At 48.7% G+C, this 27975-nt stretch overlaps 1 protein-coding gene and 1 long non-coding RNA gene across 2 annotated transcripts in view; one reads left to right on the plus strand and one right to left on the minus strand.

The window, feature by feature from the left end:
* The window catches only part of Agtr1 (angiotensin II receptor type 1), a 31799-nt gene extending 23037 nt beyond the window's left edge, over positions 1 to 8762 (minus strand). Inside the window, exons 1-2 of the mRNA XM_090323327.1 lie at positions 8629 to 8762; positions 937 to 1014 (exon numbers count right to left, since the gene is read on the minus strand). The gene's annotated coding sequence lies outside the window, so the exon portion shown is untranslated. The remainder of the gene's footprint in view (positions 1 to 936; positions 1015 to 8628) is intronic.
* LOC150042995 (uncharacterized) overlaps positions 1 to 25509 on the plus strand; it is a 99797-nt gene extending 74288 nt beyond the window's left edge. The window contains exon 3 of the long non-coding RNA XR_016533505.1: positions 25450 to 25509. This is a non-coding gene — a long non-coding RNA (uncharacterized LOC150042995). The remainder of the gene's footprint in view (positions 1 to 25449) is intronic.
* Positions 25510 to 27975: the final 2466 nt, after the last annotated feature.

A 27975-nucleotide genomic window follows, 5' to 3' on the forward strand; every position in this document is an offset into this window, starting at 1 on the left:
TAAATGTACTAACCAGGCTCTCCTCATTTGTCCTGAGATTTCAACACCAACTCTCTGTCTCTATACAACCAGCCTCAAAATGCTGTTTGCACAATGCTGGGTGAAATCAATAAGAGATCAGAGTTCTGTAGTCACAGTCTGGTGATAGTTTTAAAGGGGTGTTACGGAATTCAGAAGGTCTTTCTGCATTCTGGTAGTGTCTCTGCCTGAAATGGGACCTTGGTTCTTTTACAAGAACAAAGACAAGGTTGCTGGTCTGGCAGAATTGATAAAGCACCTGTTCTTTAATGAACAAAACTGAAACATGCTGTGTGCTTCCATCTGAAACTTGAAGGAGTGAAAAAGTTAAACATTTTAAAAGCTATCTTCTTCAAAGTTTGGGTACTCTCAGTCAAAAGGCCTAAGTTATTTTGGAAGTTGTGTCCCCCAAAATGTGAATGTTGGGAACAGGAGGCTTTGGAGAAACAGGACAGGAAGGTAGGCCCGGCCACACTTCCAGGGGCAGGGGGAGGGGACACTCTGCTCCTGGGCATCACGCCCTCTCGCCCCTTCCTCTGGTGCTCTTGTCTTGCCATCTTCCTAACAGCGACGCGCATTTTATGATGCCATTGACCAAAACCACGCCCAGTCCAGACGTCACAGCTTATCCACAAAGCACCGCCACAAAGCAGAAAAACACGTGTGTGTGCACCAGAACAAACCCTCAAGATACCCAGGGGAAAGCCCTCTGTGGAAGCCAGTACGGGTGTCTCCGGCTCGGCGCCAGCCCTGAGTGGGTCCTAACACCAGTCTACAGAGCCTTTTCCAGGAAGTGTTTCCTACACGTAGAGTCCACCCGGACATGAGAGGGGAGCAGCCGTGCAAGGGGCCTTGTGCCCTGTGCGGGGCCTTGTTTAGCCTCCAGCACCACATTTGCGACCGATAAGAGACACTCACCTGGGGGCGACTTTCTGGCCTGGCTTCAGTGACTTACTTAGATCCAGCCATCTTAGCTCAGTCTGCCATAGAGCAAATCTGCAAGAAAGAACAGACTGGAATGATTCATGGAAGGTGGTGGTGAGGTGTTTTTTCATTTTTTCTTTACAGAGTAAACGTTCATACAATGCATTCAAAGTCTATTGGAAGAGATAAAGGCACCCTTCACATCAAGATCCTGTTTTTCTTTCCATAGACTTGGGTTGTTCTAACTTGCTTCCCCGGACATATATGTCCATGTATACGTATATGTGTATCTGAATATGTACATGTGTGTGCATGGATATATGTATACATACATATAAAATCTTCCCTCCCTCCTCTCTCTTTTCTCTTTCCCTTCCTGTCCTCCCTTCCTCCTTCTGTCTCTCTCCTTCCTTTCTTTTCTTTCACAGCACTGGAGTTTGAACTCGGGGCTTCAATCTGGCTAGGGTTTCCTTAGTTGAGAGTGAGGTGGTCTTCTTTTTGTATTCTTGTTTTCAGAAGGTCGTCCTCTCCTTGTATCAGCCATCCCTGAACTTGCTTGCTTTTCCATCGCTAGTCCCAGTTAGGCTACACAACCTTACATAGCCTTCCCAGGGTTTTGGCTTATCTTTAGAATTTATGGTTCTTTAAAAAATATTCATTAATTAGTTATTCTTTCCTGCTAGCATAAATTAATTGTACAGTGAGGCTTCATTGTGGCATTTTCAACTTGTATACAATGTGCTTTGAACCAGTTCATCCTCTGGATAACACTCCTTCTTACCCCCCTCCTCTCACGTCTTCTTCAAATATTTGATGGGTTTCCTTATGCAATTTTCATATGTACCTATAGTGTACTTCTGTAAATATTCACCCCGCTACCTTTTCCTCCCCTCCCTATCCACTGGCTTCCTCGCCCGTGCAGACCGTTTCTGAGGTAGACACATTTATGAACTGTTTTCCTAATAGTTTTGGAAGCCTCCACAAGTGAGATGTTTTTAAGTTGAAGAGTTACTCAAGAAGACAGTAGAAAGGTTCTTTTAAAAAAAGTCAACGAAATCCAACTACCTTTACTAGGGTGTGGTAATCAGAAATGGTGAGATTGCAGTAGCAGGCCCCCGGGGAGCCAGCGTGGTCCTCGAGAGCAGGGGTGAGGGAAGCTAGAGAACGCCGTATGGAAGCACAGATCCGTGAGAGGAAATTTGGAAAACACATGTCAGATCTAGAACCCGAAATGAGGAGCCCTCCAAACCGTGTCAAGATGGGTCAAATGCTTTCCCTGTCATTTCTTTGCGGCTCTACCAGAGGAAGGCATTTAAAAAAATTCAAAAAATGGGTTTACTTACATGTCAGCGCTGGCCTAACTAAGTTCACTTCAGCTAGAACACTGAGAACCCAAGTCTGGCCTCTCCGGCACCTGGACAGCGTCTATGAAACCCCACAGAATAAATAGCGCTCGTGACTCATGACCCATATGCTGCCTAATTCACTTACACTAAATATTCGAGACAGCCTGTGCCGTGTTCCATGTGTTATATTTACAGAACACTGGCTAGCAAGCATGGGGGCTGCGTTCAAATCCCCCGTGTTGCCCCACATGACCATTAAATGCTATGATGGCCGGCTTGTGGCCGCTTAGTCCCGCGGGCCCTCCTCTTATCTTACCAGGTCAGAGGTCAGGACAGAGGCAAGAAGCCGTGAGTTACGAGCCCATCCCACCCCGTCCTGTTCCCGATGCGGGGCAGCAGCGGCCACGGGAAGGCCCAGGGCTGGGAGATGACGTGGCTCCAGGTGCTGTGTGTGCAAGAGCCCTGGGCTGGGAGAGGCACTGGGTGGCCGCGTCTGGGTTAACCGGGCGTCCCCGTGCTCATACCCAGACTGGGAGGCTTAGAACACGGAAACGAGAATTGGGGTCAGACAGGGAACCCCGCGGTGGCCATCAAGGTGTAAGCGTGTGGAATTTACTGCCGAAGAATTCCACAAGGCTTTCCCACCCGTGTTTACAGTGCTCCCATGTCCTTGTGCTCGGGAACACTAGTGGCCCCCGGGGGGGGGGCTGCTGCCACCCCGTCCTGGCCAGCAGGGAGCACATCTGCCCGATAGGGAGGAGGAAGATGCCTGCAGGCGCCTCGCTGTGTGGCAGGGCGCAGACGCGGTCTTCACAGGGAGGGTTAGAGCCGCCCCGTCGGTGCTCCCCCGAGCTCCCGGTGGAACTCTTCGTGGGGAAAACCCGGGCTGCCCAGCGCCGGCAGCACTCGCTCCTCTCCTACATGGCCGCGGGGAGCCTGGACTCGGCCTCCTTGCCCTCTGCCCAGCGGCAGTGCGCTAAGAACGTCTGACAGAGCAGCCTGACCTGAGCCCGTCACAAAACCTCCATGCCCCCGGAGAAATGTTTCTGGGATGAATCACTGGGGGAGTCACTGGCCTGAAAACAAGCCACCAGATCCTTGGGGACGGTTCTGCCCCGACATTCCAACTACAGCGTTGTGAACCATGCTTGTGGTGCAGTAAGAGCGGAAAAACCAATGCCCTGATTTCACTTGTGCCTGTGTCTAGGTGACTGGAGTGACACCTTTTAACCCCGAAGGTAAACAGTAAATCTTAGGTGAGTGATGTGAAAAACAGAGCACACGGTAATGTTTAGAAGTGGCTCACAACTGGAGTCTTCACCGCTCAGGTATCTGAGATCTTAGCATAGAACTAGTCTGTGAGATTGCGATCTCTAAAATAACTAGCAAGAGGCAAGGCTGGAGGCATGGATAAAGTGGTAGAATGGCAACTGAACAAACAGAGCTAAAGAAAAATACCTTCCTTCTAAACCCAAGCTTGACTGAGGAGTAGCTGAGACAGCAGAATCCTTGCATGTTGTAAGAATATACTTTTTTGAAGTTTGGATGCACTGCCAAAGGTTTAATATTGCCTCATTTTCCAACTAAAACAGGAATTTCTAGAACTCTGCAATATTGCACAAATGTTATACACAAAACAAATTTTTTTAAATACCGAGGTTTTTTTTTTTAATGTCAGGGGGATAGGATTTGATTTCAGATCATCTCTTTAAGTAAATTATCATTCATATGATTCAGTTGCCTTAAAATGCAGGTGGTCAGATACTGTGGGGAGCAGCCGAGAGCACGCTTCTGTTGCATCGCCACACTTGGGCAAGCTCCTCAATCAGTCTCCCAGTTCCTCAGCGTCACGACTGATGGACGAAGGGCAGAGTAGTGAGTGTTTTCTCATATGGCAGTTGTGCAGATTAAATGAACGCCTGCATCTGAAGGGTGGACACGGTGTTTGGCACACGGCATGGAATCAATGTACGTTAACGTGAAGTGTTATTTTATTTCAAGGCCAAGAAAATAAGCTCTAGGCTATGGCCTTAAACAAGCTGTAGGCTCTGCACATCAAGCCCGGCTTTGCTGTCCGTTGAGTTGCCCAGGGCTTTTGTTCAAGCAGGTTTTATTCAGCGCGCCTGAGTGAAGCCCAGCCTGGTGAATGGTGGGTGTGGCTGGAGGGGTAGAGGAGGGGTGGAAGTGATGGTGTTCTGAGGTAGTCCTGACAGTCCCGCCTGCCTTTCCCCTCACGCTGGAGGGACCCACGTTCTGCTCTTCACCCTTCCCATGCCATTACTGCTCCATTTACAAGATAGTGTTGACGTCCAGTGCAACAGCTAGCAAGACTGAGGCATTAACCTTGAGCCTCCTTATCCCGTTAATGGGATAAATATAACTAGGTAAGCCGGACGTCAGTGACTCACGTCTACAATCTTAGCCGCTGAGGAGGTTGAGCTCTTGGGATGATGATTCCAAGCCAGCTCAGGCAGGAAAGTTTGTGAGACTCTCATCTCCAACTAACCAGCAAAAAGCCAGAAATGGCACTGTGGATCAAGTGGTAGCACACTAGCCTTGAACAAAAGAATGTGAGGTCAGCAGACAGGCTCTGAGTTCACGTCCCAGGACTGGCACGTGTGTGTGAGCAAATACACACACACATACACACACGCACACACACACGCACACACACGCACACACACATGCACACCACACACATGCACACACATGCACACCACACACATACACACCACACACACACACACACACACACGCACACGCACACACACTACCCAATTGAGATTGAAAGTAGAGCCAACAACATTTCTCCTCTAAAATGTCTGGATCTGGAAACACTAAACATTTCTCATGGCTGTAACTGAAACTAACGAACCAAATGAATCAACCAATCAATAGGCAAGAAATTCACTCTCCGGTCTAGGGAAAGAATTTACCAGGCGCTTTGGACGAGGCCTCACTATGGAAGGCACGACAGCCCCACGGAAAGGAGCAGTGGCCAGTGGGGAAGGAATCAGAAACAAACATACGCCACTCAGAGTAGAAGTCCCGCCTGGCTGAAAGGCTGGACAGAGGAGGGGCCTCTTCTGTTCTGGTTCCCTTTCTAAATATGTGCTTAGCTTGACCAACAACAGGACAGGGCAAAGACCACTCTTACACTTTGATGCGCGACCTCTGACAACCCCTAGGCAAGCATCTGCTACTGTCCCTGCAGTCCACAGGCAGAACTCACTTCCCACAGCAGATAAGAAGAGAGCACGAGAAAATACCGGCGGGAGCTTGCTGAGCAGTTTAACTCTCAGAAATCCCCTTCAGGAGCACAAAGCCACATAGCTACACCTTCCACTGTTCTTACTCTGTCGTTTACCATGCAGAGCACATGAAAGGATCACTCTAAATAAGATTTTTAACATCCCACAGTTTATAAAAACAAATAAGAAGCCACATAAAGTTGACCCGGATGGAAGGGTGATTAATTTCTAGGATTTCAAATACGAAGCTCATAGACGCACATTAGAAATGGGACTTGAGACAGGGGCATGCTCGTTGCCTGCGTGTTTGCCGAGTTTTAAAATCTTACAGAAGTATTTAACGCGAGACCAGCGACAGGACTGGAAAGACACGGGAAGGAGACGGGCAAGCTGAAGATGTGCTTGTAAGCCATGTGGACGATGGGCTTCGTGATGAGCTAGACACAACCCAAAACTGAAGCAAACTCTTCCAGACGGCTTGGTCAGAAGCACTAAGAGGGGCGCGGTGGCAGCGTGCATGCCATGCCACGCCATGAATTCTGTGGACAGGACGTTACGAAGCATGGTTTTAGTTTTCATGTGCAAGGGAATATTTCCCTCTGCGCACACGTACAAAGGTTACACCCAGGGTGAGTGTGGAGGGGACCGGAGAGCTGGCCAGGTCGCCTCGTCTATCTCTGCTCAAACACGCACTCAGTTTTCTGTTTCCAGTTGTCAAAACTGACATGAAAGTAACTACTCACAAATGAGACACCCGGAAAATCTGTAGCTCTTAGGCGTTTCAAGACACATTTGCTGTGGTGGAAAATAACACTTTTTAGAGCCCTCCTGGGCTAATGGTGGTCACTTGCCAAATTAGTTCAAGACTAATGTAATTCCCTACATGCCTAGGTTGAAAGGGCCTTTAGATATTCGTATTAAAACCTTTGATTTTTTTTTCACAAGGTAAAATTCTCATCATGCAAAAGTAGGAACTATAAGGTGATAATGAACTTAGGGTGGGAAGGACGCAAGCCTCGCTCTGGCTTATCAGATATCGAGTATACTGCTCTAATAAGCACTTACAGGAAATGAAACACCAATCTTGTAATCCAAAGGCTTCAGGTAATTTCCCTTGGAGCTCTTTTAAAAGGAACTAATAGCGGTTTTCAGTGGTGACACATTTGAAAGCCGCGGTGTCCAGTTGGCTAAACAGTCTGAAAGGAAAGTCCTGCTGATAACCTGGCTTGCATCCTCCCCACGGTCTCCCCGGCTCTTCCAGCCCCACCTTGACGTACAGCCCTGCACAGTGTGTCTACAAGACGGCTTTCCATTCTTCACAGCACTTGGCCTTAAACTTGGAAATGAAAATGTCCGTTTGTTAGCCGTGGTTCCCCTGCTCCTGGCGGAGGGGAAGGACGGGAGTGAGGGCGCAGTGCATCACGGGGTGGGGCTGGGGCTGGCCATTACCCTCTGGAGTGGGCCCTGTGGCACCCAGCACCCTGGGGACACACACCTGGCCCTAGGACTTCCAGCGCCCTCTCACCTGGAGGAGTGCCTTACCTGGGCTCGAGGGAAGGAGCACATTCAACTTTTCTCCCCTTGTTTGCCCTCGGCATCAGGCAAAATTAGTCATTAGCACTAATTACTCACGACAGCAACAACACAGTACTAAGTAGCAACCACAGAGGCAGCCAAACAAAGCAAAACAAAACACAAAACTATCTACACACACGGACACAATTCTGACTCCATATCAGAAAGGGCACAGACCTGGAGGCCCTAAACAGCGCACAGATTTCTCCATGTTTGAGCCCTGGCCAGGGTGAGGCTGACAGGACAGGTGGAAACTCTGGGTGCCACCACCTAGTGACAGGGGGTGAAGAAACCCCACTCTCCCCGGAGAAGGATGAGGGTGCAGCTAACACACACAGATGAGGAGAAACCAGAAACCCAAGACTCCTGGATGGAAACTGGAGAACTAGGAAGCGGAGGGGGAGAAGCAGGGGTCCAGGCGCATTGCAGTCCCGAGTGAATTATCATGGAAGTCTAGCATGCTGAGACCAAGCGCCTTGGAGTCCCCCGAAACCTTCAGTGCCAGGCTTACGTGGGCTGGCCGGCTTGGGGTACCCATGCCCTGGAATCTGTCTTGACAACTCGGAACATGAGCTAACGAGGCAGCGGGTTTAGACTTTAATTTTTAAGAGCAGTAACCAAGAAACAACAGCCAACAAAATCTCAGAGTTTTATCACCGGAGGCGCGGTGAACCCCTCAATCTCTATCCCTTTCAATGGTGACACCGTGTTCCCCTCGGCTGTAGGCTGTCAGGGTGGACAGCGGGGAGGGAGACAGCCCCAGACCTCACCAGGCTGGCCTCAGACACTGCCAGCGGCCGGGAGATGCACAGCGAGGCTGGGGGACACCGGGGCATGGCCAGGAGGGGGACACCGGGGCATGGCCAGGAGGGGGACACCGGGGCATGGCCAGATGGGGGGACACCGGGGCATGGCCTGGCGGGGACCCCGGGGCATGGCCAGATGGGGGGACACCGGGGCATGGCCAGGAGGGGGACACCGGGGCATGGCCAGATGGGGGGACACCGGGGCATGGCCTGGCGGGGACCCCGGGGCATGGCAGGCCGCCCAGGTGTTTGGCCTGTTTTTACTCCTGGCATCGCCGGCTCCTGGAGAGTCACCCCAGATCCAGGGCCGAACCCCGCTTCTGACAGGGCCGGGAACCCCCGCAGCGCGCGGTGGGCGTGCGCCCCTCCTGGGGGAGCCGGAGCCCCGGGGTGGCCGGGAGGGCGAGGGGGCCGGGTCAGGCGGGGTCAGGCGGGGTCAGGCGGGGTCAGGCGGGGTCAGGCGGGGTCAGGACGCGGAGGGCCCTGGCCCGGCGGCGTGGACTGGAGCGCTGGCCGTCCCGGGACCCCGGCGGAGCGCGGCCCGGGCGGGGCGGGGCGGGGGCCGAGCCGGGCCGAGGGCACCTCGGCCGCCCTCCACCGCCGCCGCCGCCGCCGCCGCCGCCCGCTCCTCCGGGCCGCGCTCCGGGCCGGGCTGAGCCCCGCCGGTCCCCGCCGCCCGCGCCCTCCCCTCCCCGCCCGCCGGCTCACCGTGCGCTGCTCTCCGCCGTCCGCGCCGTCCGTCCGTCCTTCTGTCCGTCCTTCCGTCCCCCGGCCCGGCTGGGCTCCGCGTCCCGGTGCCGCTGGCCGGGTCCGCCCTGGAGCGACCCGAGCGTCCCGCCCGCCGCGCCGGAACCCAGACCGGAGGAGCCGGACCCAGTCCCTTTATAGAGGGGGCGTTGCCCTGCCTCCTCCTCCCCTCCTCCTCCCCCTCCTCCTCCTCCCCCTCCTCCCCCTCCTCCTCCCCCTCCTCCTCCTCCCCCTCCTCTTCCCCTCCCCCCCCTCCTCCCTCTCCTCCTCCTCCTTTTCCTCTCCTCCTCCCCTCCATTCCTCTCTTTCTTTCCCTCTTCTTCCTCCTCCCCTCCCTCCTCTCTTCCTCCCTTCCTCCTCCCCCTCTTCTCCTCTCCCTCCTCTCCTCCCTCCTCTCTTCCTCCCTTCCTCCTCCCCCTCTTCTCCTCTCCCTCCTCCCCTCCCTCCTCTCTTCCTCCCTTCCTCCTCCCCCCTCTTCTCCTCTCCCTCCTCTCTTCCTCCCTTCCTCCTCCCCCCTCTTCTCCTCTCCCTCCTCCTCTCCCTCCTCCCCCCCTCCTCCCTCACCACAGGCCCCCCTGTTTCCAGGGGTATGAAGCCCCTTCTTCTCAGGGTGGGTCAGGAATCCCCTGTCTTTCTGAGCCCGAGGATCTGGCAGGGTGGCTGCAGAGCAGGAACCACGGGGTCAGAGTTTTGGACCTAGAAGGGCGGGTGTCCACCTCCTCCCTGGGCCCCGCTGGCCAGCCGCCCTCGATTAATGTAAGACGTTATCAGCTGGGCATTCGTCCTTCAGAGCGCATTCCTCCAGACACCTTTCCAGAGGGGACATTCCGGCCGTGGGCGTCCTCCATGGACCGGGGACTGACCGAGGCCGGGGAGGGATTCCCCGGGAGGTGGAGAGGGGCAGCCCGGCGCCCGTCACCCCGATGAGCCGGGAGGGTCAGCAGGGCGTGGAAGGCACTGGACAAAACCATCAGCCAGAATCTCGGGCCACACGTGGGCCAAGCTCAGGAGGCTCGGCCAGGCCCGGGCTCCAGCCAGCATCCGAGGGGACATCTCTCCAGACGCTGCGGCCAGCATCCGAGGGGACATCTCTCCAGACGCTGCAGCCAGCATCAGAGGGGACATCTCTCCAGACGCTGCAGCCAGCATCAGAGGTGACATCTCTCCAGACGCTGTGGCCGGCATCAGAGGTGACATCTCTCCAGACGCTGCAGCCAGCATCAGAGGGGACATCTCTCCAGACGCTGCAGCCAGCATCAGAGGTGACATCTCTCCAGACGCTGTGGCCGGCATCAGAGGTGACATCTCTCCAGACGCTGCGGCCGGCATCAGAGGGGACATCTCTCCAGACGCTGTGGCCGGCATCAGAGGTGACATCTCTCCAGACGCTGCGGCCGGCATCAGAGGGGACATCTCTCCAGACGCTGCGGCCAGCATCAGAGGGGACATCTCTCCAGACACTGCGGCCAGCATCAGAGGGGACATCTCTCCAGACGAGGAAAGACACACAGCTTGCAGGCAACAAGACCTAGGCTAAAACCGATGGACAAAGGACTAGCTGGTCGTGAGGGGACCGAGGTTTTTAACACGAGATCCACAGAGAACAGCAGTCACGTTTCTGCACATTAGCAGTGGGCGTTCAAAAAGGCAGTTAACAAAACCAGTTAGAAATAAATATTCCTAAATAACTAATAAGATAAACATATAAGGTACATATATAAACATGCACATTGAGCAATACTTATGTTACATATATACATATTAAAACAATGTTTACATCATACTAAAATAATGCTTATGATTATATAATTTATACATTATTATGTAAAATTACACTATAATTTATAGTCGAGTGCATAATAGGCAATATATAAATTATGTATTAAAAATTATATATAAATCATTATTGGCACATGGGAAGTAATAGATTATATGTTATATTGTATTATATAAATGAATATAATCTTTATATTAAAATAATATCTTATTTTAATTACTATTGAAAAAGGAATCAGGGTGTGTGCTGCTTGCACTGTAACACTTGAGCCACAGCTCCATTTCCAGGACTTGACATTTTTCTGAACACTCATAAAATTAAAATTTCCAAATGGACAGGAATATTATCCGGTTTGCAGAAGGCAGGGATTTCTGTGGGTGGATTTGGTCACGGTGCAAACCTGTGCCCCAACTCCTCTGTGCAGTGTACACACTCCCTTGGGCAATAAACTTACTTGTTTGCTCAGTTTCACAGCTGGACACTGGGGTCATTATTTGACTTACCTCAGAGCTTCATAGATTCGGAATAATTTGTCATACATTATCATAGTGCCTTTCTACAGAAGCCAAAATGACCACCCAAAATCTAGAGCTCCTGACTGAAAATGAGAGAGGTTCCTTGTGGACTGTGAGCTCAGCTCGTTCTACCTGTCCATCTGGTTAATTCTATGGCCCACCATAGCCTTTCCCATGCTTGCTTTCAACGTAGGTTTGAGAAGTGATCTCTGTGTTTTGGGGCCTGGAACTTTCTGAGAGAGTTAGTTCCCGGAGGGTGGGGTTTGTTCACAGGGCCCTTCTGTCATGGGCAAGAAACAGATGAGAAGGAAAGTTTCCAAGATTATGGTGTCATTGTAATGGGGATGAGCTGGCTCTTCTCGACGACGGAACTTCCCTAGAATGAGAATTGGGAGTCAGAACTGTCTCAGCGTCCAATGCGTCACTGGTGGCAGCAGGACACCCTCCGTGCAAGGGGCGTGCCGTGAAACGATCGTCCGCATTCCGCCCAGGTAGAGAAGAAGATGTATGTGAGACAATTGCATTTCTGGTTCCAACTCCAGTCTCATCCCCGAGACACTATGCATAAGGAAATATTCCAAAACCAGAAATGGTTTCATATAAAGGACACTCACAACTTCCAGAGCAGCGCCTTGGTCCTGTGAACGAGACTTGCATGCACAGCATGGCAACTAGAGGTAGATTGGAAGGCTCGGGTTGGTTTGCAATTTTCACGAAGACAGCCTGGAGAAACAGCCCCTATTTAGCTGGCTTGAGAACAGCTCATTAGCAAGGTTTGAGCCATTGCTAGTTGGGAGATGGGCAGAGATGATTCGTGGCTCATTTGAACTATTCAGAGTCCAGTGGCGGGGCCACTGTGTCGTGTTAAAGATGTCTTTTTATTTCGTCTTTAAATGGCAAGTTTGCCCCAAACACTGCCTTTTCCAGCATGTCAAGAAATAATGCTGCTTTATCCTATAGGATAGTTTCATTTGGGATACGCCTTCACATAGCTATTGCTAGAATTTTAGATATACAACTCCAGTTTCTTTTGGCTGATAATACTCGTGTCCTCACTTCCCAAATGGTTTGTATTCCAGTCTTGCTACATGAGCTCATGCTGCTTGATTCTCATTAAATTGTTCCTGCTTAAGCACATCCTGATAAATTCTATTATTATTTGTCCTTATTCTTCTCTAGTATTGATGTTAACTGCCTGGTAATTTCCTGGATTTCCCCTTTGGCGTATCTTGAAGATTAGAATAGTTATTATTGTAATTATTTTCCTGACTCTTTTTGTAGTCCATCGATCATTCTCTATTTTTTGACTTGCTTATGACTTGAATAGCCATAATGTTTTATTGCAAGGATAAATATTCTTGATATTTATTTGCAAAGAGATTTCCATGTCACTGGAGTATACTTCAGATATGCTAAAAGCATAAGCAGAATTGGTGGCTAAAGGGAAGTATTAATAGCTAAACTTGTCATTCGTGACAAATCATTTGGCTTCTCTTGAATGAAAATGGTGTAAAAATCACATTTGTAAAGTCAATTGCTTAAAATGTAAATAAAGTCCCTCATTTCAGCTATATCCAGAAGCGCTGCAATCCCACTTGTTGCACAGGAAGAAGAGCGTACTCTGATGGAGATGTAGAGGCCAGGTGCTGGTGGAGAAGAATTAGACGTCCCAGAAGGAGAACAAAGAAGGCTTAGAGAGGTGGCTTGGGGGCCGGGGCAGGGGGGAGAATCCAGCAACCAAGATGCAGAGGAAAGGGTTCAATGACTTACTGGAGGTGAAGAGCGAAAAAACAAAAGGGCGGAGAAGAAGGTTTTGTGTCCAGAGACCAGGCAGAAGGTGCTCGTGCTAGTTACCGAAGTGAGCCATGCAAGCAAGGGGCAGATTTTAGAGCGGGGGACGGGCTCCATCTTAGACTCTTAAGTTGGTTTTCATGGAGGATGGGTGCTGGAAAAGCCAGCCCTGGCGGGGTTTGTGTTTGGAGGTGATGTTTCAGGCTACGGAAGGCACAGGGTGAGAAGCGGGGGTGTGTGGAGTACATGGCTAGAAATCACTGGAAAGCCACACATGGGGGGGGCAGGGTCCCTCAGCAGAGCGGGGGCTGGCGCTGGCCCAGGTACCAGCTCCGCCGTCCACATCTCATCTCTCATCTCCACGACAGCTCGGGAGAGGTTCCGAAGGCCAACCACAACCTTTCCCAAAGTGATGCCAGCGTGGGGCAGGGTTTCCGTTGGCGCTGGCACAGATGTTCTGGAAAGAACCAGAAAGGGAGCCCGGTTAGCCTTTGTAGCCAAGCCCTGCTGTCGCGCAGCCCCTTTGCCCGGCACTGAGGAGTCTGAATGGGCCTGGCTGTATTGCGCTTTTCACGTCATAAAATATTGTTTTTCAGTTTTTTAAAAAATTTAAAACTACTTACAACGCAGAAAAAAATGATTTCTAAGCTTATCCGCCAGACAAAACAGGGAGTGGGCCATGGCTTGCTTCTTCGTTTCATGGGGCATGTGGGGTGTCCAAGGCAAACAGACCTTTCCTAAAAAGCTCAGTTGAGGACCAGGAGAAGAGGATCGGGTGAGGAGAGGGGCAGGAGGCCCAGAGGAGGCAAACAGGAAGCTGAAGCAACGTGGAGACTTTTAAGGGGGAAGGAAGAGCTTAGGAAACTTGTTTTTGTTTTGTTTTTGGCGTTGTCTTTCCATTTTATCACATGGGCTGTTTGCTCTTAGTTGTCTGTTTGTAGTTTTTCTTTCATAGACAAGGGGGCTGTGAGGGGAAGATGGAGATTACAGGTCGGGGAGGGGCGTCTGCAAGAGCAGGTGCCAGGAAGAGGGGAGGGCGGAGGGTTTGTGTCCAGCCAGACGGTGGCCTGACTTCGCGCCTCCTTCCCCGGCTGAGGTTTGCACGGGAGCCACACACGGTTTGTTCTGGAAGTGATTCACGCTTCAAAGACAGCTATTGATCGGGAATTCAGTCAGATCCTTAAAATAATCCAGCCCAACGGGCGGATTTTAGTTTGAAGCTTGAACGACTTTTAGCGCTGTGATTGTCTTTAGGTACCTCGGGGCACGCCCATGTCTCTGTGTTGTTGGTGGTACTTGTAAGACTATTGTTTTTAAAAAGGTCCTTTGTAGCCAGTGGAGGTCCTGAAAGATAGAAGATTTCCAAGGTTGAAGAATTTTAAAAAAAATCCTGCCTAAAATTTGTAAATTTCAAGGAGTAGGAGTCAAATATATTGTGTGAAGATGAGTTGAGTCTGTGAGTAGATTACTGCGCAGAATTGTGGTCTAATTCATGCTTGATTTTGAGATGCCTTCTCCCCCTACCCTTAGTTCAGAGGAACTCAAAGCCCACTGTGTGTGTGTGTGTATGTGTGGTGTACATGTGTTTGCGTGTTTATCTGTGTATTAGGGATGCCAGTATAATTTTAATCATTGTTTAATGATTTTTTTCCATGCTGAAATCTCCCTGGAGACCTGTCTACTTCTTACCTTTTGTATTCTGTCTCTTCTTGTTCGGTGATTTGGGGACAGATTGTCTTCCTCAGTGGAGAAACACCTAAGCTGAACATTTTACAGCTCGAAGAAACAAAATGTTCTGGATTTCCTTCCAATTTATTGTATCTGGTGAGTGTTATAATTAAAGATTAGAAAGCAAAAGGAAATTATTGCAGAGCACAGTTTCCTGGAAAGGGATTATGCATTTAATTACTAAGAAGGTTCCTCATTATGAAATTCAAAATCTCTCTAACAGCCCAAATTGAGGTAATAACGTCAAAGCATTTCCCACCGTGAACTACTGAGCTCGTACGGAAGAGCACATGCGATGAGTGTATATGGTATTAGATAATCACCAAGCAAATCACCAGGCCAGTGGCCTTCAAATGGATGGAAATCAAGTGTCCCTAGCAGCCAATGTCCCCCGGTGTCTGTTTTCCAGGCTGTGGCCCCTCAGAGGGGGCCCGAGGTTGGCTTGCATGCCAATCCCTGCCTGCCTTTTGGTGGGCTTTCTCCTCAAGCGCCTCACAGCCTGGGCTTGAAGCTTCGCAGGGCAGCGCTGCACTGCGCAGGCATTTCCTCCAGTTTGCGTCTCCGCCCAGCCTCCTGTGGGAGATTCCGTGTTCCACGCCCAGCTTGTTTTCATTATGATGGTGTATTTCACCGCGTGACGGCGTCTACTGCCTGTGCACCATCAAGATTAACTACAAGTATGGTCACCAGGATCGTGTGTGTGTGTGTGTGTGTGTGTGTGTGTGTGTGTGTGTGTGTGTGTGTTCACTAAACACGTCGCTCAAGAACTTACCTCTCAAGTGAGACCACTGGAGCACAGGATGGGCTGACATAACAAGTCTCTAGTCTAAATGATTTTAACTTCGGTTCTTGGTTTCTGTATGTGGATAGTAATTCCCACATCTCCGGGACTTTAATTCTCGCTGGGAGCCTCATTCTCTGTGGTAAAGTTCTTGCTGAGTTGAAGAACCGCCATTCATTCTTCTCATCTCTTCCTGAAGTCTCTCTGTTACCCTTGGTTTCTGAACGCCATCACGTCCTTTCTTTCTCTCCCCACACGTCCACACTTTCGTGAGGCTTTGAGAAGTTTTGTTGATCCAGTAGAGGATGGATGGATTATATGTTTCTTCCTGGCACTCTACTTCACAGCTTAGCTTTCCAGTTTCTGGGGAATAGAAGGTGAAGGGATTTTTTTTTTTCAAGTGTGACGCCTGCCCCAGCACTGTTCTAAGTAGTGTGAGATCTGATTTTAGGTTTAAGTTCAATGACAACATCCTTGCCAATATAAACAGACGTAGAAGACGGGGCAGTGTGATAAACGCAGGGTGATAAGCAGGAATATAAGCTGGAATATACGTTGTTTCCTGAACTCACTTGAGGCCTGAAGCTCCCCCTGTCTTGTCTGTAGTCAGGAGCTGTGCCCCATTATTCAAATCTAACATTTCGATGTCACACTCTCTTGGGGGCGGCCCGAGGCTCTTCTCACAGCCCGTAGAACGGTTCCCCTGCGTTTTATCTGACTTCATCCTCTTCTGCACCACACTCACAAGGGCGGCTCCCCAGTGTGGTTGGTGGTAGGTGGTGTGTTTTAGATTGTGTATGACACCATCTGAGTCCTATGCAAAACATGAATCGTGGGTGAACTGGTTTGGTCCTTGATGCTTTGATTTTTAACATTCAGTAACGTGCATGTGTATACACACATGTAGATTATACATATATGTATATGTGTGTATATATATATATACACACATGTATAAAATTTTCTGGAAGTTACATAATTGCCTGCTCTGGCTTCTGTGCTTCCTCTCTGTGCCCTGATTCCCGACAGTATTTCATAGGAGGCATTCATCAATATTTGGAAAAATACAAAGTAGAAAACCGGTTGACATCATGGAAAAAAACCCAGTGCTAGGATGCCAGCAAGACAAAATGGGCCATCAGTAAGGTTGACAACAGAAAGAGGAGGGTTGGCAGCACCCAATTAATGTTTCCAGATAAAGCTAATCAATTCCTCAGGGGTACTTTTGAGCTTTGCAAAAAACAAAACAAAAAAACCAGGCCAAATGCACAGGATAGCATTCTGTGTGGAGCCCAAGCCTTGCTCATCCACAGGCTACCCTATCCCCGTCTCTGGAGATAGCTCTCCTTGGCTCCGTGAGATTATGTAATTCATGCATTCTTTCTTCAGGACTCGCTTGCTGGGTGCAGGGTGTCTGTTTTTCTTGTCACAGGTGCAGTCGGCATGCCAGCAAGGGTTTTCTAGACTGTCATTGTGGTAGAGGTCCCTGCAGAGCGCCAAAGGGCGGGGCTGGGGTTTTCCTTCAGGGGCAGGATGGGGAGGGGTGGTCGGGGAGAAGGACTTGGAACGGGAAGGATGGGTGAAGCTCTGCTGGGGCGAGATGCCGTGGGGCACTGGCGAACTGGGGGATGAACGGAAGCCATGCTGGGGATAGCAGGAGGCCCAGAGTCCTTCTCAGGGAGCTGACCATCGGCCCTGAGCCTCATGGCTGTGCCCACTCAAGGAGTGAGGTGGACGCTGGACGCTGTGATCCTGGCTGCTCTGGAAGCTGAGTTCTGAGCACTGTGGTTCCATATAAGGCGGGGGCTGTCGTCTCTACGTGTCCACACGTGTTAGAGCAGTAGCCTGGGTGAACCATGTCAGTATCGGCACACACACACACGCACACACACACGCACACACACGCAGACGCACACACACACTATACAATCAGGTAATGAGGCGGTACAGCTCCGTGGGAACTTTCATGGTTTGAAAGGACCTTGGTCTTTTGAACCAGAAGTGCAGCAAGGAACTCCTTTCCATCATCCCCTCCAGAGCCCCAGAGAGGCGCCCACGCTCATTTCTGCTACCCATGGACTCCACTGTGACCTCAATTCCCTCCATCCACTTCCACCATCAGCAGGAGAAGTCAGGTTTCCAGGGACACCGAGGCTCTGTCAAGATGACTGCCCCGTGGTTCATGAAGTCAGCTGGGTCAAAACACAAATGTCCAGGTCATTGTGCATGATGTCACTGTGTGTGTGCGCGTGTGCGTGTGTGTGTGTGTGTGTGTGTGTGTGTGTGTGTGTGTGTGTGTGCGTGTGGTGGTTCTATGGTTTGAACTCAGGGCTTTGAGTTTGCTCAGGTCCTGGTGCTAAAACATTTGAGCCATGCTACCAGTCCTGCTTTGGGCTGGTTAACTGAAGATGGAATCTCAAGGACTTTTCTACCCAGACTAGCTTTAAGTTAGCCTCCCGAGTGGCTAGCTGACAGGCTGCAGCCACAGCTCTGGTGTAATATCAGGTTCCTGAAAGCAGATTCACAGAACAAACTGATAGTGGAAATTAAGTTTAATTCTTTCCCTGACAAAGAATGGAGATGCTTTTTAATCTATGGGAGTGAGAATGTTTGCACAAACGTGGAGTACAGACATTTCCCTTCGAAACTTTGAAGAATGGCTCAATAACTTCAATTATTTTTTTCTCCAACATCTATTAGAAACTTTTGAAAATAAATGGGCCGCGTCTTAATGACTCCTTGCAGCAATCAAGGGTAGCCATCGTTAATCAATATTTTCTGATTAAACAGATTGAATTAGAGAACAGTGCGGTGACAAATTCAATTAAGAAAAGCCTATTAGGTATTGTTGTACCTGCTATTCTGGAGGTATCTAAGGCACATTAGTTAATTTCCAAGCAACAATCCATTATTCACTTCCCGTGTTACAACTATATCTTCCTCTTCTTACATGTTTTGTGACGTGAGACCGTGGTCTCTGGACTGTGTTTGTCCGGAGAGAAAAAGAAGAGGTCAGGTTGACTTTGATAGAAAATTGGGTAATTGGGCGACTTCTGAATTATCCTGAAGGAAGGGTGTGCCAGGAGCCCTAATTATTGTCAGGGAAGGGTGGGGAAGGTGAGGGCTCGAGAAGGGTGTGTAGTGGGCCCAGGAGGCCATCGAAGTGCACAGGGGCTGCTCTTGTTCTCCCAACTGTGGGCTTTACTGGCATGGCCAAAGCTGGCCCGTCATTCTGTCCCAGTGTGGGTCAGCAACAGGCCTAGTCTGAGTTTTTGAACCAGGTTTGTTTGTTTTTGTTTTTTCTGCCTCAGATGGCCTCCTCTCACCGTAGTCCCCTAAGAATATGCACCCTGCTGCTCTCAGCCCAGCCAAGACTCTCCACGTTGTCTGTCTTTCTTGATCGTTGTCTGGGTCTGGGGCAAACTTCTTGTCTTTCACTGGGCTCCGGGAGAAGCAACCAGCCATCTACCTACCAGACTCAGCGGGAGAATCGTTGCTGTGTCTGTGCTCTTGGTCATGGAACGGCTGCTCCCCCAAACCTAAGGAGGACCCCCAAGTCTTGTGCTTACTTCCTTTGGCTGCATGGAGCTTTCCAATCTGTCTCTGAGGTGGGACCCATGGCGGAAACTTCTTCCCTTGGATCCCCGTGCCAGTGCAGGGTGAGACGCGGTGTCTGGGGCACAGCCATGGAAGGCTGGTGAGAGTCAGTGGCCAGCTGCAGTCCAGCGTGGAAGAATTTCCTCAAAGTTTTCATTTCACCCGCATTCGACGCCCTGGCTTGTCATGTTCAGAGATGGGGTTTCTGAAGTCTGCTTGTGTAAAGACAGGTGCTGTTCTTATCCTGGGTTCCTCCTATAAAACGGTGCTGATCTGACTCTTCTGATCAAGTGCAAAGTATTTACACCATCAAAGGAGGGATCTCTAAATTAACATTACCACATATAATCACTTTCTAGGAATCAGGATAAAGTGCATGCAGTTCCTGAAATTGAGTAAAGAAGAAAGGAGCGTTTGGTGTTGACAAGTAAATATTCTATAATCAGCAAAGAATACCCCATGGAAACGCAAGCTGAATTTTCTTGGTAGATTAAGGGCATGCTTACCCAACATTATTCATATCTCTTTGGGTCCCAGGAGATTCCAGGAATATATCTAGAGAAATCTATAGGAGGCAATTTTCCTTTGGCTCAAATGATGCACCAGGGATTTCTTTCAAATCAAAGCCTAAATAGATTAAATGTACTTTTATTCACAGTCTCTTCCAATAACTTTCCTTATAGTCACCAGTGTTTTAAATAAAGATTCTTCTTCGCTGGTTTTTGCTTTTGGTTCATGACATATGTTCTTGCTATGTAGTCTCAGCTCCCACACAATCTTCTCACCTCTGACTCTTGAATGCTGGGATTGTAAGTATTCACCAACATCTCTGGCTGAACTAAAGATTCTTGACTTATTCCAAGCTCTCTCTTATCACAAAAAACCAAGCAAAATGCTTCCAAATCTACCATTGTCTTATACAAGGGATGTGTGATTTGTTGCATTGTTCCTTGTCCTTGGTGTCCACAGTGAATTTTATTTCTCCGTGGTAAATGCAAACACACTTGTTATCATTAAAGTAAGCATACTTTAGCCCAAAGGATGTTGGAAAGAGCTTACCATGTCCCCATCGTTAAATTATATATTTATAAAAACAGACGACGACGGGCTGGGCCCCATAGCCTGTAATCCTTGCTATGCATGAGTCCAGAATTGGCCTTATCATGGATCCAAGCTTACTCTGGCCAAAAGACAAAACAAAACAAAACAAAACACCTGGAGGTGTGGCTCCAGTAACAGAGTACTTGACTATCCAGTTCAGAGCCCGACTTAACACCCTACTACTGCAACTGGAAAGGAAATGCAGTTCTTAAGACAGTTCTTGGTGTTTCTCTCTTACAGAACCATTTTTCTTTCCACTTCTCATTTTGTTCACTGGTTCCCAGGCATGTGAGAGCAAGGCTTTCCTGATCTCTCAGCAGTCAGCTCCCTGTCTTGTCTTTCTGGTGTGCTGGCTTGTAGCATTCCCCAAACCCAGCTCTGCTCTCCCAGGACTGTGTGGCTGGTGAGGGAGGGCCTCACACAGACTTCTGCTGAGAGAGGGAGAGGGGGGGGAAGGGGAGGGGGAAGGGGGGAGAGGGAGAGGAAAAGGGAAAGGGAGAGAGAGACAGAGAGAGAGAGACAGAGACAGACAGAGACAGAGAGAGAGAGAGAGGGACAGAGACAGAGACAGCAGAAGACAGAGAACTTCAATGAAATTTAGAGCTTAAGAATCTTTTGAAGTCCAGGCAACATGAGTCATGGCAGGGTAGAGACGTCTGGAATGTAAATATGATTTTAAAATGTGGTAAATGACCCACCACGAAGGACTCGGAAGTTGAAGAAATGACCAGTAGCTTCCGTTCCTTTGAGAATTATCCTCTGTGAAACCCTTGTCTGTTTTTCCCTAAGCTGTGTTTACGAGCTGCTGTGTTTAACAGAGATATTTTTCTCCATTAGATACATTCCATACAAGTTCGTCCATTTACATACAAAACACTTGACCCTCATTTCCTTCCCGTCTTCTTCTAATCAATTTAAATGTACAACCAGCGCAAGTCTCACATGTTTATTCCTGCCTCCCCTTCTCCCAAAATAACCCTCAGAGGAAGAGCAATTATTTTGAGAAAATAAAATCAAGTAAACAAGCACCATTAAAAACGAAACCCAATAGCCAGCCGTATTAAAGATGGCTAGGGTTTGTGTGCCTGGGTGAAACAACAATAAATATTTATTGTGATGCCTTTTTTATGAGCATTTCAGGGCCCATCTGCGGTATTAATGGCTTCTCAAGCAAACCTATGCATTAAGAGGAACTGTTTTCATTTAGATAAATGAAAACCGAGGCAAAGGGAAAGCTTACAAGGTTCACCTTGTAAAAGTCACAAATTGAACGCAAAGCACTGCCACAGGCAAATCTGAATTCAATAGAATAAAGTTGGTTGCATGAACATAAGGTAATGGCCTTATCAAATGAGGTTTTGTATTTTTTTATAATGTACATTTTATGGGGACTGATATAAAATGACTGGGTGGAACAAAGTATAATGTGAAAAGAAAAAAATCCAGCAAGAGGTTGTTTTTCTAAATGGCCAAACAACCTGTGTCAAATTCCTGCCAAATGGAAGGCTCAGAGGATCCTCGCTTCCTATCGCTGTACGAATCCACCCACGGCATTTCATGTCCACTCGCATTTACCATCTGCATCTGGATTTCAAGAAAAGATCCAGGCGGTGAGAAGCCTGAGCCAGCGTTATTGAAATCAAACCACATGTGTTTGAAGATAGTTGAAGTTACTTGCTCACTGGCATTGTTCTTTTGAATATTCATGGAATACCAGGCCCTACTGTTAGTGTGTGCAGTGCCAGGGCTGGCGCTCAGAACCTGGGCACTGTCTCTTAGCGTTTTCACCCATCTGGTACTTTGCCACTTGAGTCACAGCTCCACTCCATCTTTTTTTTTAAAAAAACATTTTATTAAACATTGATTTGTACATCATATTTCAAATGTCATGTTCACTCTGGCTTTTTTTTTTTTTGCCAGTCCTGGGGTTAGACTCAGGGCCTGAGCACTGTCCTTGGGTTCTTTTTCTCAAGGCTAGAGCTCTACCACTGGAGCCTCAGCACCACTTCCAGCTTTTTTCTATGTATGTGGTACAGAGGAATTGAACCCGGGTCTTTGTGCATGCTAGGCAAGCGCTCTACCAGTAGGCCAAACTCCTGGCCTCACTCTGGCTTTTTGATGGTTAACTGGAGATAAGAGTCTCATGGGGTGCCTCTGAGATCTCAGCCTTTTGGGGAGTAGCTAGGCTCACAAGTGACAGCTAATGGTGCTCGCCTATTGCCACATTTAATCTTCACACATTTCCAGCAAAAGAGAAAAAAAATAAACAACCTTGTGTTTTAATACAAAATCATTTTATGTAGATGTATGATCAGTATGTGCCACAAAGATCTAAAATTGAGCTCCGGCTCGTCCTCTAGAGCCCCCGGGCCTTGAGACCTGCGTCCCTCGCGTGGCTGCCGCCACTGTAAATGGATAGGAGTGTGTGTGGTTCTCCTGCTAGGCTGAGGGCTTGCGAGGGCTGCTATTCACCCAGATTCCTTTTCTGCACACAGCCAGCCTCCCCGCTTCCAGTCCTTAATCCCTCACGGATCAAATTAGGTTAGAATAAACAAACATCTAACAAGCTAGAGACCTGACATTCCTTCAGAAGCCATCGCTGCTCTGCCAAGCACAGCTTTAAAAGGAGGGAGCGTGACAAATGTGTGTGCTCTGAGGCTGACATATTTATAAACAAAGAATACTAAACGCATGCTCCGCGTGCAAGACTGGAATTACCGGCCAATACACAAGTCCGTGGCGGGAATGGAACCCACCGGCAGAATCCTGCAGCAGGAAAGCGTATGGACTGGGTTTGTAAAGACAGACGGACAGAGACGGACACTGTATTTTGAGAGCACAAGGCCTGTCTGGACACGTGGTGGCAGATGTCAGACTGTGGCCCATCTGAAAGCTGCAGAGCGCTCTTTCCGTTTTCCTGCTGGAGCGGGAAATGCAGCGGTGGGAGGAAGGGGAGGGCACTTGTCAGTGTCAGGCTTGCGGATGCCGCACCTGAACCTGCAAACTTCTGTCGCCATCCGACGAGCACATTTCTTGTTCCTGTAAGAGTTGACTGAGCGATCCTGACCTGCCTTCTGTGCCCACGTAGTGATTTGAGGGTCCAGTCTCCTTCCTTCTCGTTGTCTCTGTTATCTTACTGGATGTGGGGAGGCATGGCTAGGACTTAAAATATCCAAACACTCCACGGACAGAGGCCAGAACCCCCCAGATTCCAGCAGAGCTAGGAAATGCGCCCTGTGGCTGGCAGTGGACCCTCTACCTCAGAAAGGGGGAGGCCCTAGTTTGAGGGCAGCTGTCTGTCTTAGCTTTGAGGAGCTACTCAGCCATCTGGCCTTGCTGACTTCCTGCTGATCCACACAATTTGAAGATAAAGCTAGGGTGGAGAAAGCAGACCGGTGTTGTCTGATTGACACGCGGGGAGGGGCACAGACTGCAGAGGTGTAGTTTTCTTATCCCCCTGCCCCACAGCCGTAGGCAGATGTGGCCTCTAGGAGAGGAGAGATTTAGCTACCATGCAACAGTTTACAATTTTAAATGACATGAAAGCTTACATTTATTGAGTGCGTGGAGGGCCGAGGGTGTGGTTTACTTTACCACATGCTCAAAGCCTTTGCTATGCAGAGACCAAGTATGGTGTGAAGAGGAAGAACAACGCTGGAAGTGTAGCCCTGGGAGGATGGGTTTTAGAGGGCAGCGGTCAGCTTCTTGTGTTCCCACCATTGGGAAGGGTTGCCACCATGGCTCCTCAGAATCACCTGGATGGGGTGCTCTCAGCTCTCAGGCCCTCAGGCCCCCACGCCCCCAGGCCCACGTCACATCTCCAGCCTCAAGCCTGCTGACAAAGTCCTGTGGGTGACTGCGACAGACTCGCCTCCACTCTGAAGTCCACTGATATTTATTAAGAATGAGACTGCTACGACCAAATTCTCCAGCGGTAATGCAGGGCGAGTGAGCAAGAGTGTAAGAGGAGGAGGAGGAGCAGGAGGAGGAGGAGCAGGAGGAGGAGGAGGAGGAGAAGGAGGAGGAGGAGAGGCCACAGGAAGTACTCACCCTTTTGACAGACACAGTCGTTGTCCTTTTAATGAACTGTTGTAAGCATGTTATGTACTGACTGTAGCTAAACCACTGGAGTGTCTGTAACCGGGGCCTGATTACTAAAGACAGCCCTGGGACAGGGGTTGAAACATCCTTTGCAAAGTCGAGATAAGACATGATAAGGGGAAGAGTTGTGGAACTCAATGTTCTTCTGTAGTGTAAAGATGCCAGACTAACCTAGCCAGCACTGAAGGGAGAAAATGATCTCTGCCGCTAGTGCCTCTGCTGGCTTACTGGAAAAATAGACATTACAAAATCACTAGCAACCATTTGCCCCCCAATCAAGTATTTGTGTTGTTTATGCTTTACTCTACAAAACAGCACATTATTTCAATGAATTAATACCACAACAACATCTAAGTTGCTAAGGGACAGGGCCCTGCCTTGCCTTTCTGTAGAAGGAACAATGTGTTGCTATTGTAAATAGGTATCAACTGCCAACTTCTAGAATAACTTTTATTATATATATATTTAACCTTCTATCACGTTGAGGTCAGTTTCTTCTTATGAATGAGAAGCTGCCTTTGCCCTTCAAGAAAATGAAATAAAACCAGAATCATCTTCCTTCTTTCACTGCCTGCCTTCCCGGCCTGCTACTTTAGCACTGGAAGAGTTTATTTTTGGATGTCATTAAATATAGCTAGTGATCCTTTAAATGAAACAGACTAAATGCCAAATGGCTTCCCCTCTCTTTCTCCTCAGTCCAGTCACCTGAAAACATTTCCCATATGATTCACAATTCAGAATATGATTTGTGAGGTGATATCCCAGCTCATCTCTGTTTCTGCATCTTTTTGGGGGTGATGGAGGGGAGTCTCCCAGGAGGCAAGGTCGTGGCCTATGCTCTGCTAGTTTCTTTATTAGCCTCTTCTTGTGGTGCAATTTTTCTCAGTCCTACTTCTGGCACAAAAGTGCCAGGTTTTTCAGACAAGGAAACGTACAATCACCCATTCACAGATGTTTGATGTTTGCCCTACTTATTGGTTAATTCTCAACACTTCTTAATCCCAACTTCAAAAGCTAAAACTATAGTATAAATTTGATTATGTCCAAAATTATAGATATAATAAATACTATGTAATGTATATATCATATATACAACCTGTATATAAAATGTATATATACTATATAACAATATAGTATATAATACATATGGTATATAGTATATATTATACTATATATGTGATTACAATATATATAAGTTGATATTTATTGTTTATATGTGTATGAAATACAAATATGAGTGCATACACACATGTACGTATATCTGATGGAATAATTGGAACACATCAGTTACTGCTCAAGAGGTCTTTAAAAGGCAGTCAGAGAGATATTGACTTCTTCCACCAAAGGTCCTGCTGGCACGGGGCGTTAACACGACTGTGTCTCTTTTCCAGACCAGGAAGACCAGATCTCATGGGGATGGCGTACCAGAGGGGAATGCTGCAGACATCCACCTACGAATTCCAGTGGTGAGTGTGAGCACTGAGAACCCCAAACCAAAAGACTCAGAAACAGACACTGTCACCCAGTAGGTTTCTCTTGTGGAACTTCCCTTTGGGAAGTTTGGGGTTCACTGTAAGGTGTGTGTGTCGGTGCCACCTCCCCCACAGGGGAGGGACAGGAGAGCTCGGATGACAGGTCGGTGGCTGGGTGTCGGCGGCTGTTGGGTGGAAATGGCGGGGTACGCCGTGCGGGGAGCTCCCGTCCTGACTGCCGTGGGAGACGTGATTGGAAGCGGGGTCGGCAGAGGTTTTGATATATCAAAAGAAGCTGGATCCCTTCCAAGTTTAAGAGCTTTGTGCCAATCGTGTGTGCTCTTGGGTTTGGAGATGTGTGTGGGCTGCCACTATGACAGGATCTCTGAAAAATAAATACATAAAATAAAATACAGCGCAGCCACACACTGCGGGCTTGATGAAGTCTGAGCCGGCCGTCAGTGTGTGACCATGACCTTGGGAGATTATAATGGCACCGAAGAGTCTCCAGTCCTTTGGCGCTGTGGCCGGGATCATGTGACCAGGCGATGCATTCCTCCCGTCTGTGGTGACGCTGGTGGTGATGAATCTGTGGCACTGGGTCAGGGCGGTGGAGTGGCTGCCGTCGTCTGTACTCCGTGTGTGCTGCACGAGGCTGACGGAGACGAGTAAGCACTACTGACTTATGTACTTTCTACTTGCTGCCTTAGACTTGAGAAAGGCCTGTTTCTAGACATTTTCACGTCCTATGCCTGTTGGGCTGGCAGTAACCTCGTGTGTCCTGGACTCGCCATGTTCCTGGTTCTGTCATTGCTTCTCATGCCCTATTTCGTCTGCCGACATTTGTTCTTGGTAGCCCGAGAAGCAATAGGCTGTGGTTGTCTGATGTGTATGTATGCATGTCCCATCCATCCGTCCGTCCGTCCATCTGTCCATCCTTCCTTCCAGTCTTCCATCTATCATCGGTCTTCCTGCCTATTGATCTATCCATCCTTCTACTATTTATCTCCCAGTCAAGAATCTGTTTAACTCAGCAACGTATCCTTTTATGCAAATATATATATATAAACATATACACATATATATGCACACACACATATGTACATATAATGTATGCATACACTCTAGAGCCTAGGTGTCACAGGGCTGTGCCCTGCAGGTTTACGTCAACACACTCTGATAGTTACCCCATGACAAAAATCTCTTCCTGGCCTGTTTCTTGAAAGGCACCATTATCACGAAGGGACGCATGCCTGTCAGTGAAACTCTGAAGTGAGAAGGAAGGCCGCGACTAAAGGGGCCGTTGCACTCGTGGTTTGTGTGTTTTGTCTTTTGCTGTTTGGAAGCAGGGTGTGGATCAGATTTGGGACGACAGGCGAGGTGTGAGCATTGCACGTGGATGTGAGGGGAAGGCCTGCGTTGCAGCCATGGACACATTCAGCATTACTCACTCCGAGGGAGGGATGCAGGGCCATTTCACTTGGTATTCTTGGATTCTTCTGCTTTCATGTGTGCCGTAGCATGGAATTGAGTAAAATGAACAGTATGCTTGGTTCTTGGTGGGGAATGTAACATAACGCGACAACAGACAGAGCATTGAGACTAGAACTGGGAAGTGTTAGTGGATTTAACAGGAAGTTAATAGTGCAGTAAGATTTCTAGATAAAAATTAATGAGTTCAAAAGCAGCTGGAGAGATACCTGCTTTCTATGACTAGCAGGACTGTTCTCCAAAAAGGAACTGGAATTACAAAGAATCCCTGCAGGAGCCCACAGCGTGGCGAAGTCTCCCCGTGTTTTCCTTCCAACTGTAGAGCACAGGAATGTAATCGAGGAGCACGGAGGACAGACAGACAGTGCCAGGTTGTGGTTATCGTTGTCTTCATGGTTTAGAATGTCCCAATAAGAAATCATTGTGGAAGTCTCCTCTGCCCTAACCAGCAAAGGACCTTAGCACAATCCATAGCTACCTTTAAATCCACGGGGAGAGCCAAATTCGAGCAATTTGATGCAGAGAGGGTACCAGTGCTTATGTGATCTGTGTCCTCCGAATTCCAGACATCACTACAGGATGGCCACACTTCACCAAGCAGCCCCTGACTCCCTTTTTTGCCAGCCCTGAGTTATGCACAATGCCCGAGTGCTATGGACTGAGTCGGTAAGGGAGTTAGGCTCCCACAGCTGTTTCTGGGTCTCCGTCAGATGTCACAAACACCTGAAATCCAAGTTAGTCCTTTCAGAAGACTTTAATGAACTTTTTGTTAGAATGAAAATGACGAAGAATTAAGGTTTCAGCGAGACTTTTTACTTCGAATGAAAGCATATCACAGATCTTCTAAAGAAGCACAGGAGACAATGGGTTCAAGTATATAAGAAGAGGGTGTGGTGTGGCATGCCCCCACAGTCGTAGCCATTGTGAGGCTGAGATGGGGAATATTTTGGTTCA

The sequence above is a fragment of the Megascapheus bottae genome, chromosome 32 (assembly GCF_031878675.1).
Source record: "Megascapheus bottae isolate mThoBot1 chromosome 32, mThoBot2.hap1, whole genome shotgun sequence".
NCBI lineage: Eukaryota > Metazoa > Chordata > Mammalia > Rodentia > Geomyidae > Megascapheus > Megascapheus bottae.